Genomic DNA, 14,101 nt, shown 5'->3' with positions numbered 1-14,101 from the left:
GGCTGCCATCTCGCAGTTTGCTATTAATTCGCCCCTCTCAGTCTGGAAGACCTGCTCAGCCGGGGAATTATTATAATATGCATGAAATTAAAAATGATAAAAGAGCCGTCATTAACTCCCAATTCACCCCAGAGAGTGAGATATGGACAAAGCCGGAGATACGACACCGAATCTCTCTTCATCCTTTGCAGGCGCGAACAAGCCTATCACAGCGGCTGATAATGCATTCACCACGTAACAGTCACGGTTTAGTGGCTTACAAAAAGCTTCAATGGGATGTGCGTCTTCGCTTTCATTTACTAGCGCGCCCGGCTCCGGCCGCCATTCCGCACGTATCGATATCAGCTGCGATAATCACACGGCTCCTTTACACTGCGGTGCTAATCACGGGGTGACGAAGGGAGGGGGTGCAGCGCATCCCCCCACACCCGCAGCTCCCCCGCTTCTTGCAACTGGTCTTTCCCATGTAAGGAGTTCGGCCGGTCCTGCCAGCATGTATATATCAGGTAAGTGGCAACTGTGTGACAGTGAGAGTGTGTCGGCTGTGTGTCAGATAGGTGAGGGGCGGCCGGGCAGTGCTCACCTGTGTATTGAGCTCCGCATCTGCTTCGCTGGGGCTTCTGGGCCTTGGCATTCCGCATCCAGGGGTAATACTATAAAGTTATCTGCTGTTGGCGTCTGCTGTCTGGATGTGCAGGACCTCCATCATGAAGGACTTCCAGTTTTACCTCTCTCAATCCACTACTACATACACTAAATTATTGCAGGAACTTTGCACAAGCATCTTCACAAGATTGAGTTCAAAGCGTGAAGATGTCTATAGGCCACGCACTTAAAATCCATTTAAAAAAAGATTGTTTATCTAGGGAGCTGCTCATCATTATTCACACCATTCACTCTGACAAGCCCTTAAGAAGGCCAAACACACCCCTTACAGTTTAAAGTCTCGAGGCGACATAGCCTTCTCATGTACTTTCAGGAACACCAAAAGATTTTACTCAGGATATTAGCAGGAGTGTCTCCTGCCTTAGATGCCAACATAGAACAGTGGGGTGTGATACCTGGCGGAGGCAGGGTTACTGAAACCAGTCTGTGACGGGGAATGGACATATCAATTGGTTAACCTCACTAATGCATGCCCAGCATGCATGCAAGTGGTGAACGTTTGCGCCTGTGCCAAGGACAGCACATTGCTTGTTTTAAACCACAAGCCTTTCGGTTACGCCATGTATGTTCTTGTTATTTGTTAAGGAGACAAATATAAACCACCACTGAACTTAAGCACTCAAATCACGGCAGCTGTAATGTTACTATGCCACTTAAATACTTTATAACAAACTTCAAGGAGTGCAACCAAAATACGCAACCGGCATTGTAAGTTAATATACAAAATAAAAACAATTGGAAAAACACCCTCAACCCCTCACCCTCACTCACTCACCCTCAACCCCTCACCCTCAACCCCTCACTCACCCTCACTCAACCACCCTCAACCTCCCTCACCCTCACTCACCCTCACTCACCCTCACCCACCCTCACCCTCACTCACCCTCACTCACCCTCACTCACCCTCACCCTCACTCACCCTCACTCACCCTCAACCCCTCACCCTCAACCCCTCACCCTCAACCCCTCACCCTCAACCCCTCACCCTCAACCCCTCACTCACTCACCCTCACTCACTCACCCTCAACCCCTCACCCTCACTCACCCTCACTCACTCACCCTCAACACCTCACCCTCACTCACCCTCACTCACCCTCACTCACCCTCACTCACCCTCAACCCCTCACCCTCACTCACCCTCAACCCCTCACCCTCACTCACCCTCAATCCCTCACCCTCACTCACCCTCAATCCCTCACCCTCACTCACCCTCAACCCCTCACCCTCACTCACCCTCAATCCCTCACCCTCACTCACCCTCAACCCCTCACCCTCACTCACCCTCACCCACCCTCACCCTCACTCACCCTCACCCACCCTCACTCCCCCTCAACCCCTCACCCTCACTCACCCTCACTCTCACTCACCCTCACTCACCCTCAACCCCTCACTCTCACTCACCCTCAACCCCTCACCCTCACTCACCCTCAACCCCTCACCCTCACTCACCCTCAACGCCTCACCCTCACTCACCCTCAACCCCTCACCCTCACTCACCCTCAACCCCTCACCCTCACTCACCCTCAACCCCTCACTCACCCTCACCCACCCTCACCCTCACTCACCCTCAACCCCTCACCCTCACACAGTGCAATAGGTCTCGGAGCATTTGAGTTAGAGCTTTTAGAAATGTTTATGGCTTTTTTTTAATTCTTTAGCATTGGCTACAGGAAACAAAAATGCTAAAGATTTACAAAAAAACCCATAAACAATTCTAAAAGCACTAACTCTAATGCTGCGAGACCTATTGCATTTCCAATGCTTGTTTGGGATATTGTTTTCATTACTGTTGGAGATTTTCGTAAGCTTCCTTTAGAAAATGATCTGGAACATGTGAGAGCACAGAAGGAATGTGAAAGCTCTTTTGCCTTTGGAATGCTTGCATGGAGAGTGGCCAACTCCAGTACTTTTCCTTGGTGCAGAGGAGGACCTCTCGGAAACTTCTAGTGCTTTGAAATTATAAAACTGGGCCTTGTTGACTTGGAAACCGGGATTTTGTTTGGAATCTGAATGGGACGGACGCGTCTACTTCAGTGCAGCAGCAGATCCCGGCTTGCTGAGGCTCTTAACATCGGCTGTGAATCTCCCAGAATGGAGTGGGCTATAAAGCAGTGTTTGCAGCCGTTGAGGTGTTTTTTTTTTAAATTATTGGCATTGTGATGTGTATGTGTGTCTGGTGCACATGTCTGGGTGCACATTCAAGTCTCCAGTGGTTATAATCATCTGAGGTGTTTTCATTGTGATGTGTGCGTGTCTCTGTGTGCACATTCAAGTCTTCAGTGGTTGTAATCATCTGATGTATTTAGTGTATATATCTTTCTAATTTCTTGCATTGGATGTCCATAATATTATCTGCTTTTATTTTATTTCATGTATTTTATTCCATGTTCATAAGTATGATAATATTGCGTGTGCACATACACACACACACACATACACCCACACACACATACATATATATATTTCCACACAATCCTTCTGCAACAGACGAATAGATGGGTCGCACTCCCGTAGATCTTGCAATTTTTATTTTATTTTTCTCGTTCTCATTAATAGGTATACAGGCGAGATAGACCAGCGCGTTTCGGTATTACCTAATACCTTGATCACGATCCTGATACAGTGAAAACGCACGGTTGACCAAACTGGCATCCACATGTAACAAAGTCAATAAGTAACAAAGTCCAGTTTGTCAGTTTTGTCAACAGTGCTTTTTCACTGTGCCTGTGTAATACCAACAATGGCTATTTAATTGTTGACACTCAATTGTCAGGCTGGACAAGCCTCCCCTTTTGTAAATAATACTGTGATGCTTGTAATTGTCACTACCTTTCCTCACACTTCCAACCCTCACCTGATGCACATGACCTTCCCCTCCTCTCCATCCTTTGAATGGGGCACTACTGTTGCACATAATTTCCAGATGTTTTGCTGGCTTGCTAACATCTTAGGATGTTTTGATATGATTAAATAATATTGAACACCGATTACGTGTGAGAAAATGTATACCTATTGGTGTTTAATTCTGTGTGTTCTTAGAAGTTGTTTTGCTGGGACCACTCCCGTCTACTGTACTGTCTAATACCCAGGTCCCATCTGCTTATTTGGGTTATACTCCTTATTTGAAACCAAATAAATGAGATCAGCGGATCAAAAAGAATAAATGGAAAAAATAAAACATATGTTTATATAAACATGCGTGCTAAAAAAACATAGCAATTCACTGAAAAAAACAAAGGTTACAGGGACGTTATATTTCAGTTCTGAATTTACCCGCACAAAACCGTAGAAATTCAGCAGTTGTAGTTATACTTATAGTTAAACTTATCTGAAGAATCTATGACACATTGCCTTAAGTTACTTAATGGCATGTTAACATAAGTTTAACTAACACTGCAAAATTTCTATGGTTTTGTGCGAGTAAATTCAGAACCTAACTGTAATGTCCGTGTTACCATTGTTTTTCTCAGTAAAAAAAATGAATATATATATACTTATGATAGAGCGCGCAGGTCGCCCGACTCTTTATTTTACCAGATTTCACGCACTTGGGCCCATGACGTGTTAATGACAGTATTTTTGTGAATCGGGTGAGTTTACACACCACCATCAGTAATTCTATGTGTTTTCTTACCACTATTACCTGAGTACCTGACTTACCGCAGGCACCTATTTTCCTGACGGATCAGGAGCTAGCAGTGGACAGGAGATAATAATAACCAAATAGTTTATACATTTAATAACAATTTGATACTTTCTAATGACCACAGACACCTGAAGGGTTTTAAAGAGTTTATATAGTAAGTTTAAATCAGAATGACATGAGGATAAAACTAATACAGATTAAAATATCAATAATCAGGATTATAACGATAATATAACTGTGAATGAGGGCAAGCACCATTGAGTGCGAGTGAAAAACTACTGGGTAAGAGTAACAGGGAACATGTTATTCAGTTTTCAGGCTTATACTAAAGTAGGTGAGTTTAAAAAACATTAGTCAGTGAATTGCTAAAGTCCTACAAGTGATTTTAAACTGATCTTAATCTAACTGTTAATTTAAACATAGATTCTAACCACAAGTCAAATTGGATCACACTAATTAAGAAAAAACAGTTTCAAATAATGTCCTACAGGTAGGGGGAAAAATGGAACATAGCTAATAAACAGTTTTGCATGTAAGTCTTCTAGAGATGACAGAGAGAATACCATGGGCAAGGATGCTTTATTAAAAAGAGAAGAAGGAAGGAGAATAGATAGACGGACACCCACAATTATATTTACCTAGGACGGGAATGAGGACTAACCCTGGCCCTTTCAGTTGGGAAAAAGGCGAAGACAAGGACCCTCAAGGACTTAGGATGCCAGTAGGCGAGCAGGTACAGCTCATTGACAGTCAGGACAGGATACCCCTCAGAATTTGGGTCAGGACTGGGCTCACCAAAGGGCACGACCAACACCTGCAGCTTCGGATGCAACGCCTGCGCTACTCCCTCTCTGCACGGAATCCGCCAATAACCCCGATTGGGTTCTCGAATCTCCCAGCAAAGTGCTTCGCCAGCACTTAAATCTATTCCACCCCTTGGAGTTTGTGGAAATTATGGACAGAGTGCTCCGCAGCTCTCTGTATCAATCACCTATAGAGTTCGTAGGGTCGGTGACAGGTCAGCTACTCGGACAAGTCGGACAATTTCTCTAGCTAAAACTAGGCTAGTTATACCATTTTCGGGGTCCCTAGACCACCCACAAATGTTGCAAGTGACAGGATCCCAACTTAGGATTGGTCAGGAGAGGTGGTTAGGTCATTGTCACCACCTAAAATTCTGGGTTCCCATAGTTAATATTCAAATTTCGTACCCACCCCTTACATTCCAGTTCCCATGGTATGAGAAAGGTGTAAAACAATAGAACACACATAAACTTTATGCAATTGTATCGGTTTTAGGTCAGCCGAAATCTTCTCCCAGTACGAGTAAGATTTTCCCAGGCGCATCTCCGCTTCAGAAGCCAGCTGGCTTGGTTTTGCTTCTGCGCGGTGCGGGTTTTCCCTCATCACGTGATTAGGGTGACATGGGTTTCAAAGATGGAGCGGGTCCCCACTCCCAGGCCCACAGATACGCGGTACATGAAAAGTAAGCGAAAACAAATTAGAAACACAGAAAAAATGAATACACTGTACACCATGATTAGCTACACTACATCCCTTACTTTATAATATCTATAGCATTAGGGTTTTAGGCAGAAATAGACAGCTGGGCAAAAGCGGCAGTAGCAAGCGGAGAACATGTTAAAGACAAAGCGGCCATATTAGCAGTAATGCGCATGAGCGAAAAATCCCTCCAGAACTGCGAGTGCGTCATATCACATGGGTATGACCGACGCATGCGCAGACTAGATTTCTGCGAAGCAGCGATTCTGTAGTATGCAAGCCTCATTACGATTAATAGACACTTAGGCAAGCATCTCTGGGACACCCGCGTGTAGTGTGAAAGTGCAATATTAATGACAAACAGGTTGATTAAAGATATTACAGGTTAAACGAGGTTCTTGAATGTGAGCAAGGCGCTTTACGTGCGAATCCTTGCTCCATCACTTATATATTACCTACTGGCGGTTGCCAGTAGGTAGCTATGGTTAGAACCTAGCTTCCATAGGCAGAGCGTTTACTCATTTGCCAATAACTTTGCCGTTGTTTGACTATGCCTCGTGAAATTTTTAAAACTATTTCGACCCTCAATTTAGCTGTTGTCTTGAAAGTTTCGAGGTGATCTGTCAAGCGGAGGTTGAGAAAAAGGGAGGAGTTCCAAAACTCCCCCCTTTTAATTTTCATTTTAATTTGCATAGAAAACTTAAGACAGTCCTATGGTCTGAAATGCTGAAGGAATTTCATTAAATTTGGCAGAAATGTAGCTGTTTGCCAGAAAGCAACATTTTTGTAAATTGACGTAAATCCATTTAGTTGTTTTTGAAATATTAAGGAAAATCCAAATTTGTATATATAGGGACACAAAGAATCCATGACCGCTCCCGATCTGGGGGACGATTACGAATCTGGCAGTCCGTAGAAAGTCACTGAAAAAAACAAAGGTCACAGGGACATTATAGTTGGGCTCAGATTTCACTTATACCAAAAACAAATTAATGAAATTCAGCAGTTATAGTTACCTGAACTAACAATAACTAATGCCCCTGCAATTCACTGCTTATGGACGCACATATTACATCAGTCGTGATATGGTCAGTGACATAACTGATGACATCTCAAATTACATCACTGATGACATCATCCACAGAACTACTCCCACTCCCACTCACACCCCGATACAACCTCTTGTACGCCCACTCACACACACACCCACTAACATACCCATTCTCAGACCCATACCTGTACTCACACACCCACTCACTCCTCCATATTGTCACTCCCACACTCATGCATTTGTATAGCCACTCACACAACCATTCACTCACTCATCCAACCACTCATACAACCAGTAACTCACCCTTACAGCCACTTACAAACCCACACATTCAATCATAAAGCTACTCACACCCCCAATTATTTACCTACACGGTCACACACACACCCGCTCACTCACCCATACAGCATCTGAACAGAGCCACTCACTCACTCATACAAATGTAATGTAATGTAAATGGTTCTTATATAGCGCAGACTGCCACCCTACGGGTATCCTGGCGCTCACCCACACACTCACTTATATACCCATTCACATTACCATACAATCACTCACACATCCACGTGCTCACCCATACAGCCATTTACACAGACCCTTACTCTCCAGTTTGGCCACTCACACACCAATTCACTTAACCAAACTCTCATCCATACAATCACTTACACCCTGAGTCACTCACTCATGCAGCCATTCAGACACCCACTCACTCACCCATTGTCACTACACATCCACGTACCCATCCATAGAGCTAATCACACCACCACTCACTCCGCTGTATTACACTATACTGTAGGGGACTCTCTACCCCTCTACTGCATTTGTAAACACCAAACCGTACAACATTCTACACCACTGTATCTTACTACACTCCACAACACTCTGCCACACTGTATGCCGCTCTACATGCCGTTCTACTCAATGATACTCCACTTCACCACACTCCATTTCCTGATACTCCAGTCGACGCCACTGCACGAAACTCAGCTCTACTGTTCCACACACCACTACATTGCATGACACGCTGCTCCACTCTACAAAACTCCACTCCACAATACTCCATTCCACAATACACCTTGCCACTCCACTGTACTCTGCGTCATTCTACTCAAATACACTCTATTCCTACAATACTCCTTTCTTTGACACTAGGCTCTACCACACTCTCCTTAATTGTACTGTACTACAGTCCACTTTACAACACTCCAATCATTGACCTTTCATACTGCGATTTGAAACAAATTTTTATTAAAAAAAATGAAAACTATTTAGAATACAACAAACAAAAGTTAAGGATAATTGTTAGTTAGAAACCTTATATATTCTTTCTACACAAACCTAACTTACTTGTAACTTCAATTTATAATTTACACACCACCTTCAGATTATTCTAAGACGGCTGCCTCCAAATACAGTTTCATCACCTCACTCGCCACACAACATTAACTATCACTCATGCCTTTTCCATGCAATGTTCATACTCTGCATACTACATCTCTTTGAGTATGTGAAATCATAGCATTCATAGCAACACTTATAACTTCTCAAATTATATTATTTGTCACAAAACAGTGCATGGTAGAGTGGCGAGTTATAGTTCTTCTTGTCTGGTTAGTGAGCTGAAAAGAGTGCGTAATGAGGTCCTCTACTCATAATAATTTTTTTAACTTTATTTTTCCATTTTAGAAAATAAAGTACTGTACATACTCAGCATTTAATAATTATATAAAAATCGCTACATTCCATTGTGTGGTCTGGATGTTGTCGGCTGTAAGTGTGCATATAGTTCACTATTCGTGGTGCAGTGTATTAAACTGTTGATCCACGCCTTTGGCACCAGTGGGTGCCTGCAACCCCAGCATATGGCAACCTTCCTCCTAGCTACCAGGTGCACATTTGATATTATTATTATTATTAAGAGAGTTTTATATACTGATGGCAAGACCTGAAAGTTTCAGAGCACTTTTCAACATTATCACTTCGATAACAGACAACGGTTAGTTCAGGAAAACAGCTGTGTCAAGAATCAAATAAGGGGTTGACCTAGAAGGAAGAAAAACACAGAAAAGAACAATAACGTTGGATAGAAATCCTATTGCGCAGGGCGATTGTTATCCAGTCGGTTGACATGCCAATTGAGGAGGATATCCTTTAGTAGTCTCTTGAAGCTTATGAATGAGGGGTTAGTTCATATATTTACCGATTATAGAGTTCCAAATTTTAAGGGCATTGCCTGAGAAGGAGCATGCCCCGGTTCTTTGTTTGCAATGTGTACGTGGAATGAGGAGTGTTTTAAAAGCGGCGCAAGGCTTTAAGTATGTGGTGAACAAACCTCAGGAGCTCCATTAATGGGGCAGGTGTGAGTGCAATTTGAGTCCTCCACGACAGTTCCACAAATATAGTCCACCAGTATTTGGCCACTTTTTCACAGGTCCTGCCATATGTGCGAAGTCAGTGGATGGTGGATGACATTTAAGACCTGCTTGGGAATGGGAAGGGTCCATCCGATGTACTTTAGTCTGTGTGATGTATGCCAACCCTGAGAACATAAAGTGAAGTAGTTTCTGATGATGCAGCAGTTATGCCATTGGAAGTCTGTCAGTCTCCAATGGTGTCTAAGGAGTACCTGGATAGGTTTCGATGGACATGGGCCTCCTGCCAAGGATTTGCAACTAAAGGGAGGGCATACAAATACAATAAGTGGCCTCTCGTTGTCCGGATCAGCCGCTTCCATGCCCAGCTGGTTGTGGACACCATCTGGATGTCGTGTGGGTCGCGTGGCATCCCTGCCTGTAACAGCCCAGCTAGCTGCATCGGATCGGTCAGGTCCGCTTCCTGCCTAGCATACAGTAACCTGGCATCCGGGTGATACCAATGGCGAGTGCAACTACTCTGGGCTACAGGATAGAATTAATGAAAGTTTGGGACCCCAAAACCTCCTCGCCTCTACGGGAGGGTCATCGTGTCCCAGCTGACCTGGTTGCTTTCCACCCCAGATAAGTCGTATTAACAGTGTACGAAGTGTTGCAAAAAATGCATTGGTCAACGGGATCGGAATATTATTGAACAGATACTGGAATTGGGACAGTACCACCATTTTAACAATAGCTATGTGGCCCACCATAGGTAGTTGAAGTTTCAGACAGCGTTCAACTCGAAAGTGAATCTATCCAGCTCTGGTCAATAATTGAGGTGGAATTTCTGCTTCTTTTCTCTATGGACAGGTATCCCCAAATAGTTGATGGATTCATCACATCACACTAGTAGAAATTTACTATCAGTGCTACATGGAGCATATGACAGGGGAAAAATCTCGGATTTGCCCCAATTAATCTGTAACCCAGCCAAGACTCCATATCTGATTATTTCCCTCAGTATGGGGCCTACGTTCTGGCTCGGGTGCCACACATAAAGAAGATTGTCATTCGCATAAAGTGTAATTAGGAATGGGCCAGTTTTAAACTGTAGTCCTCTGTTGAGGTGCTGCTTCTGTAAATAGTGCACCAGGGGGACAGCGGGCATCCTTGCCGATGTTCTCTGCGTAAGGGAGAAAGAGGATGTCATCTTGCCGTTTAAGCAGATGTGTGCTGTTGGCTGCGTGTATAGTAGAATGATGAGGGTCTCCGGCCCCACCCTACCTCCCCTATTGTCTTCTGTGTCCTCCGTTCTCTGTCTTCCGTTCCCGCCGCTTCGCCCGAGCCACACCCCTCGCCGGCCCGCTCCCAGCTGCTTCTCCCTCCATCCTCTGCTTTTATGTCGACCGTCGCCCGGACGTGCAGCAGACGCTAAAACCCCTGGACCCCAAGGCCGCCGCAACACCAGACTGCACTACGACTCCAGCACCCTACACGCACTCAACGTCGGACCAGATCACTCCTGCTAACGGGCCACCCCGAAGAACACCCAAGGGCCCTTCTCCTGCCGGAACTGCAGCTTTACCAGCATCCGGACGCCAAACCATGACCAGAGAACCCAACCACTTCCGATGCATCCTCCTCAACACCCGCTCCGCTCGCAAGCACGCCATCGAACTTTGGGACATACTAGACTCAACCACCCCGGACGTCGCCTTCCTGACAGAGACCTGGCTGAGCACCACCTCTGCACCTGACATTGATAGCCATCCCTGAGGACTACAAGATCGCCCGCAGAGACCGCACCAACGGAGTGGGAGGGGGAATCGACATCATCCACAAGCACACCCTCAGAGTCTCGACCAACACCGACGACACCCTCACCACCGCCGAGCACATGCACTTCCAGATCTACACCGACCCCAACACCACCCTCAGAGGAACACTCGTCTACAGACCATCCGACCACGACCACAGTTCAGCGATACCATCGCCGACCTCGTCAGCACCCACGCCCTCGCCTCCACGGACTACATCCTCCTCGGGGACCTGAACTTCCACCTCGAGAACAACAACGACGCCAACACCACCGCCCTGATCGCCAACTTCGCCAACCTCGGACTCAAACAGCTTGTGACGACACCCACCCACGTCGCCAGACACACACTGGACCCCATCTTCTCCACAAGTCCCCACGTCTCCTTCATCCACACCACCGAACCCCACTGGACCGACAACAGATGCATCCACTTCACCTTCAGGAAACCCACCACACACCACCGCACCCACGCTGTCGCTGAGGCAAGGTCACCAAGGACCAACTGACCACCACCCTCGCCCTTAGTCCACCGACGACCCCACCGACGCCGCCACCATCAACCTCAACAAGTGGATCAACGACTGCGCCGACACCCTCGCCCCACTCAAGACCTCCACAACCAATCACACCAACAAGAAAGCTGCATGGTTTACCGAAGACCTCCGGACCTCCAAACACACCTGTCGGAAGCTGGAGAAAAGATGGTTTCGCGACCGAACTCCAGACAACCACATATCCCACAAAAACGCCACCCGAAGACACCACCAACTCATCAGGACCGCCAAGAGGACGGCCTTCAAGAACCGCCTAGACAACAACGGATACAACTCCAAAGAGCTCTTCAGCATCGTGAAAGAACTCTCCAATCCCAGCTCCAACACCAACGACATCCCACCTTCGCAAGACCTGTGCGATTCACTGGCCACTTTCTTTCACTGCAAGATCACCGACATCGACGACAGCTTCAACTCTGACAACCCCACTTCCACCGTCAACACCACCCCGCGACCTCCACCTACACCAGTCACCTGACCGCCTGGTCCAAGGTCAGCGATGAAGACACCATCAAGACCGTGAACTCCATCCACTCCGGATCCCCATCTGACCCATGCCCCCATCACGTCTTCAACAAAGCTGGCACAGCCATTGCACCCCATCTCGAAGACAACAGCATCCTGGACCCATCCCAGTCCGGCTTCCGCAGCAACCACAGCACCGAGACTGCCCTCATCGCCGACACCAACGACATCAGGATCCTGATGGACAAAGGAGAAACAGCCGCCCTCATCCTTCTGGTCCTAACAGCAGCATTCAACACTGTCTGCCACTGCATCCTAACAGCACGCCTCCACGACGCCTGAATCCAAGAGAAGGCCCTGGCATGGACCACATCCTTCCTCTCCGGCAGAACCCAGAGCGTCCGCCTTCCGCTACAAGACCACTGAGATCATCTGAGGCGTCCCACAAGGATCCTCTCGCAGCCCGACGCTGTTCAATATGAACATGGCACCTCTCGCCCACGTCGCACGACGACATAACCTCAACATCATCTCTTACGCCGACGACACCCAGCTGATCATATCGCTCACTGAAGACCCCCACACAGCCAAAGACAATCTCCACAGAGGAATGAAGGCCGTCGCCTAATGGATGAAGGAGAGCAAACTGAAGCTGAACTCAGACAAGACGGAGGTTCTCATCCTCTGCTCCACCCCCTCAGCCTGGGACGACTCCTGGTGGCCCACCTCGCTAGGAACTCCCCCAGAACCCACCGAACATGTACGCAACCTGGGGATCATCCTCGACTCCTCCCTCTCCATGACCAAGCAAGTCAACGCCGTCTCCGTGTCCTGCTTCAACACCCTCTGAATGCTCCGCAGAATCTTCCAATGGATCCCCTCCAATACGAGAAAGACCGTCACCCATGCACTCGTCATCAGCAGACTGGACTACGGGAACGGCGTATACGCAGGAACAGCAACAAAGCTCCGGAGACGGCTATAACGCATCCAGAACGCCGCGGCACGACTGATCCTCGATGTCCCACGACGCAGCCACATCACACCCCTTCTGAGAGACCTGCACTGGCTCCCCATCGACAAGAGGATCACCTTCAAGCTCATCATCCACACACACAAGACCCTCTACGATGCCGGACCAGTATACCTCAACGACCGACTCCGCTTCTACACCCCCACCCACAGCCTCCGCTCCGCCAACCTCGCCCTCGCCACAGTTCCTCGCATCTGGAAAACCACCGCCGGCGGCCAATCCTTCTCCCACCTCGCCGCCATGACCTGGAACACTCTTCCCACCAACCTACGACAGACCCAGGACCTGCCGACCTTCAGAAGACTTCTCAAGACCTGGCTCTTTGATCAGTAGCAGCCCCCCCCCCCCCCCCCCACCCCCAGCGCCTTGAGACCTCACGGGTATGTAGCGCGCTTTACAAGTGTCTTGTCTTGTCTTGTCTTGTCCCACTTAATTCTTCCAGAGCACGTCTGGATCGAGGCTCGGCATCAGGGGTGTCTGCTGTACTTTCGCGTTGGGGATCGAATAGCAAGTTAAGATCTCCCCCATGCAGATGTGGTCTGCCTTCATTCGGTCGAAATGAGCCTGTAGGTCTAGATAAAACTCCCAGCTATATGTGCTTGGGGCCTACACATTACCTAGGAGGATAGTGTAACCTGTTAAACAGCCCACCACCAGCAGATAACGTCCCTCTGCTTCTGCGCGCTTCGCAGACAGCTGGAAAGGTTCTCGATTGTTAATTATTATTGATACTGGCATTCATGCTATATCCTGCAAAGTACCAATGGGATCCCCATGCTGCGGCAAAGTTATGAGGTGGTGTTTAGTAAAAAATATTCCTGGATGTGTTCGCCGTGTGTATGACAAAACGCCTGGTCCGTGAGGCATTCACTGATTTTTTTTTTTTTAATTCAATTTTTATTCCAGAATCAGAAATGTACAACATGCGTGCAATCTTGCCCGTCTCCGCTTATCACCTACCCCCTACAGTTACTTCAACATCACACAGCCATTCAGCCCACATCCCGGAGGCA

The 14,101-nt window shown here is 47.2% G+C and overlaps 1 protein-coding gene across 1 annotated transcript in view; it reads left to right on the top strand.

The window, feature by feature from the left end:
- Positions 1 to 14,101, top strand: part of ZCCHC4 (zinc finger CCHC-type containing 4) — a 399,939-nt gene that overhangs the window by 71,397 nt on the left and 314,441 nt on the right. The gene's annotated exons all lie outside the window — the stretch shown is intronic.

Source organism: Lissotriton vulgaris, chromosome 3_2, assembly GCF_964263255.1.
Source record: "Lissotriton vulgaris chromosome 3_2, aLisVul1.2, whole genome shotgun sequence".
Lineage (NCBI taxonomy): Eukaryota > Metazoa > Chordata > Amphibia > Caudata > Salamandridae > Lissotriton > Lissotriton vulgaris.
This window is presented reverse-complemented; position numbering and strand designations above follow the sequence as displayed.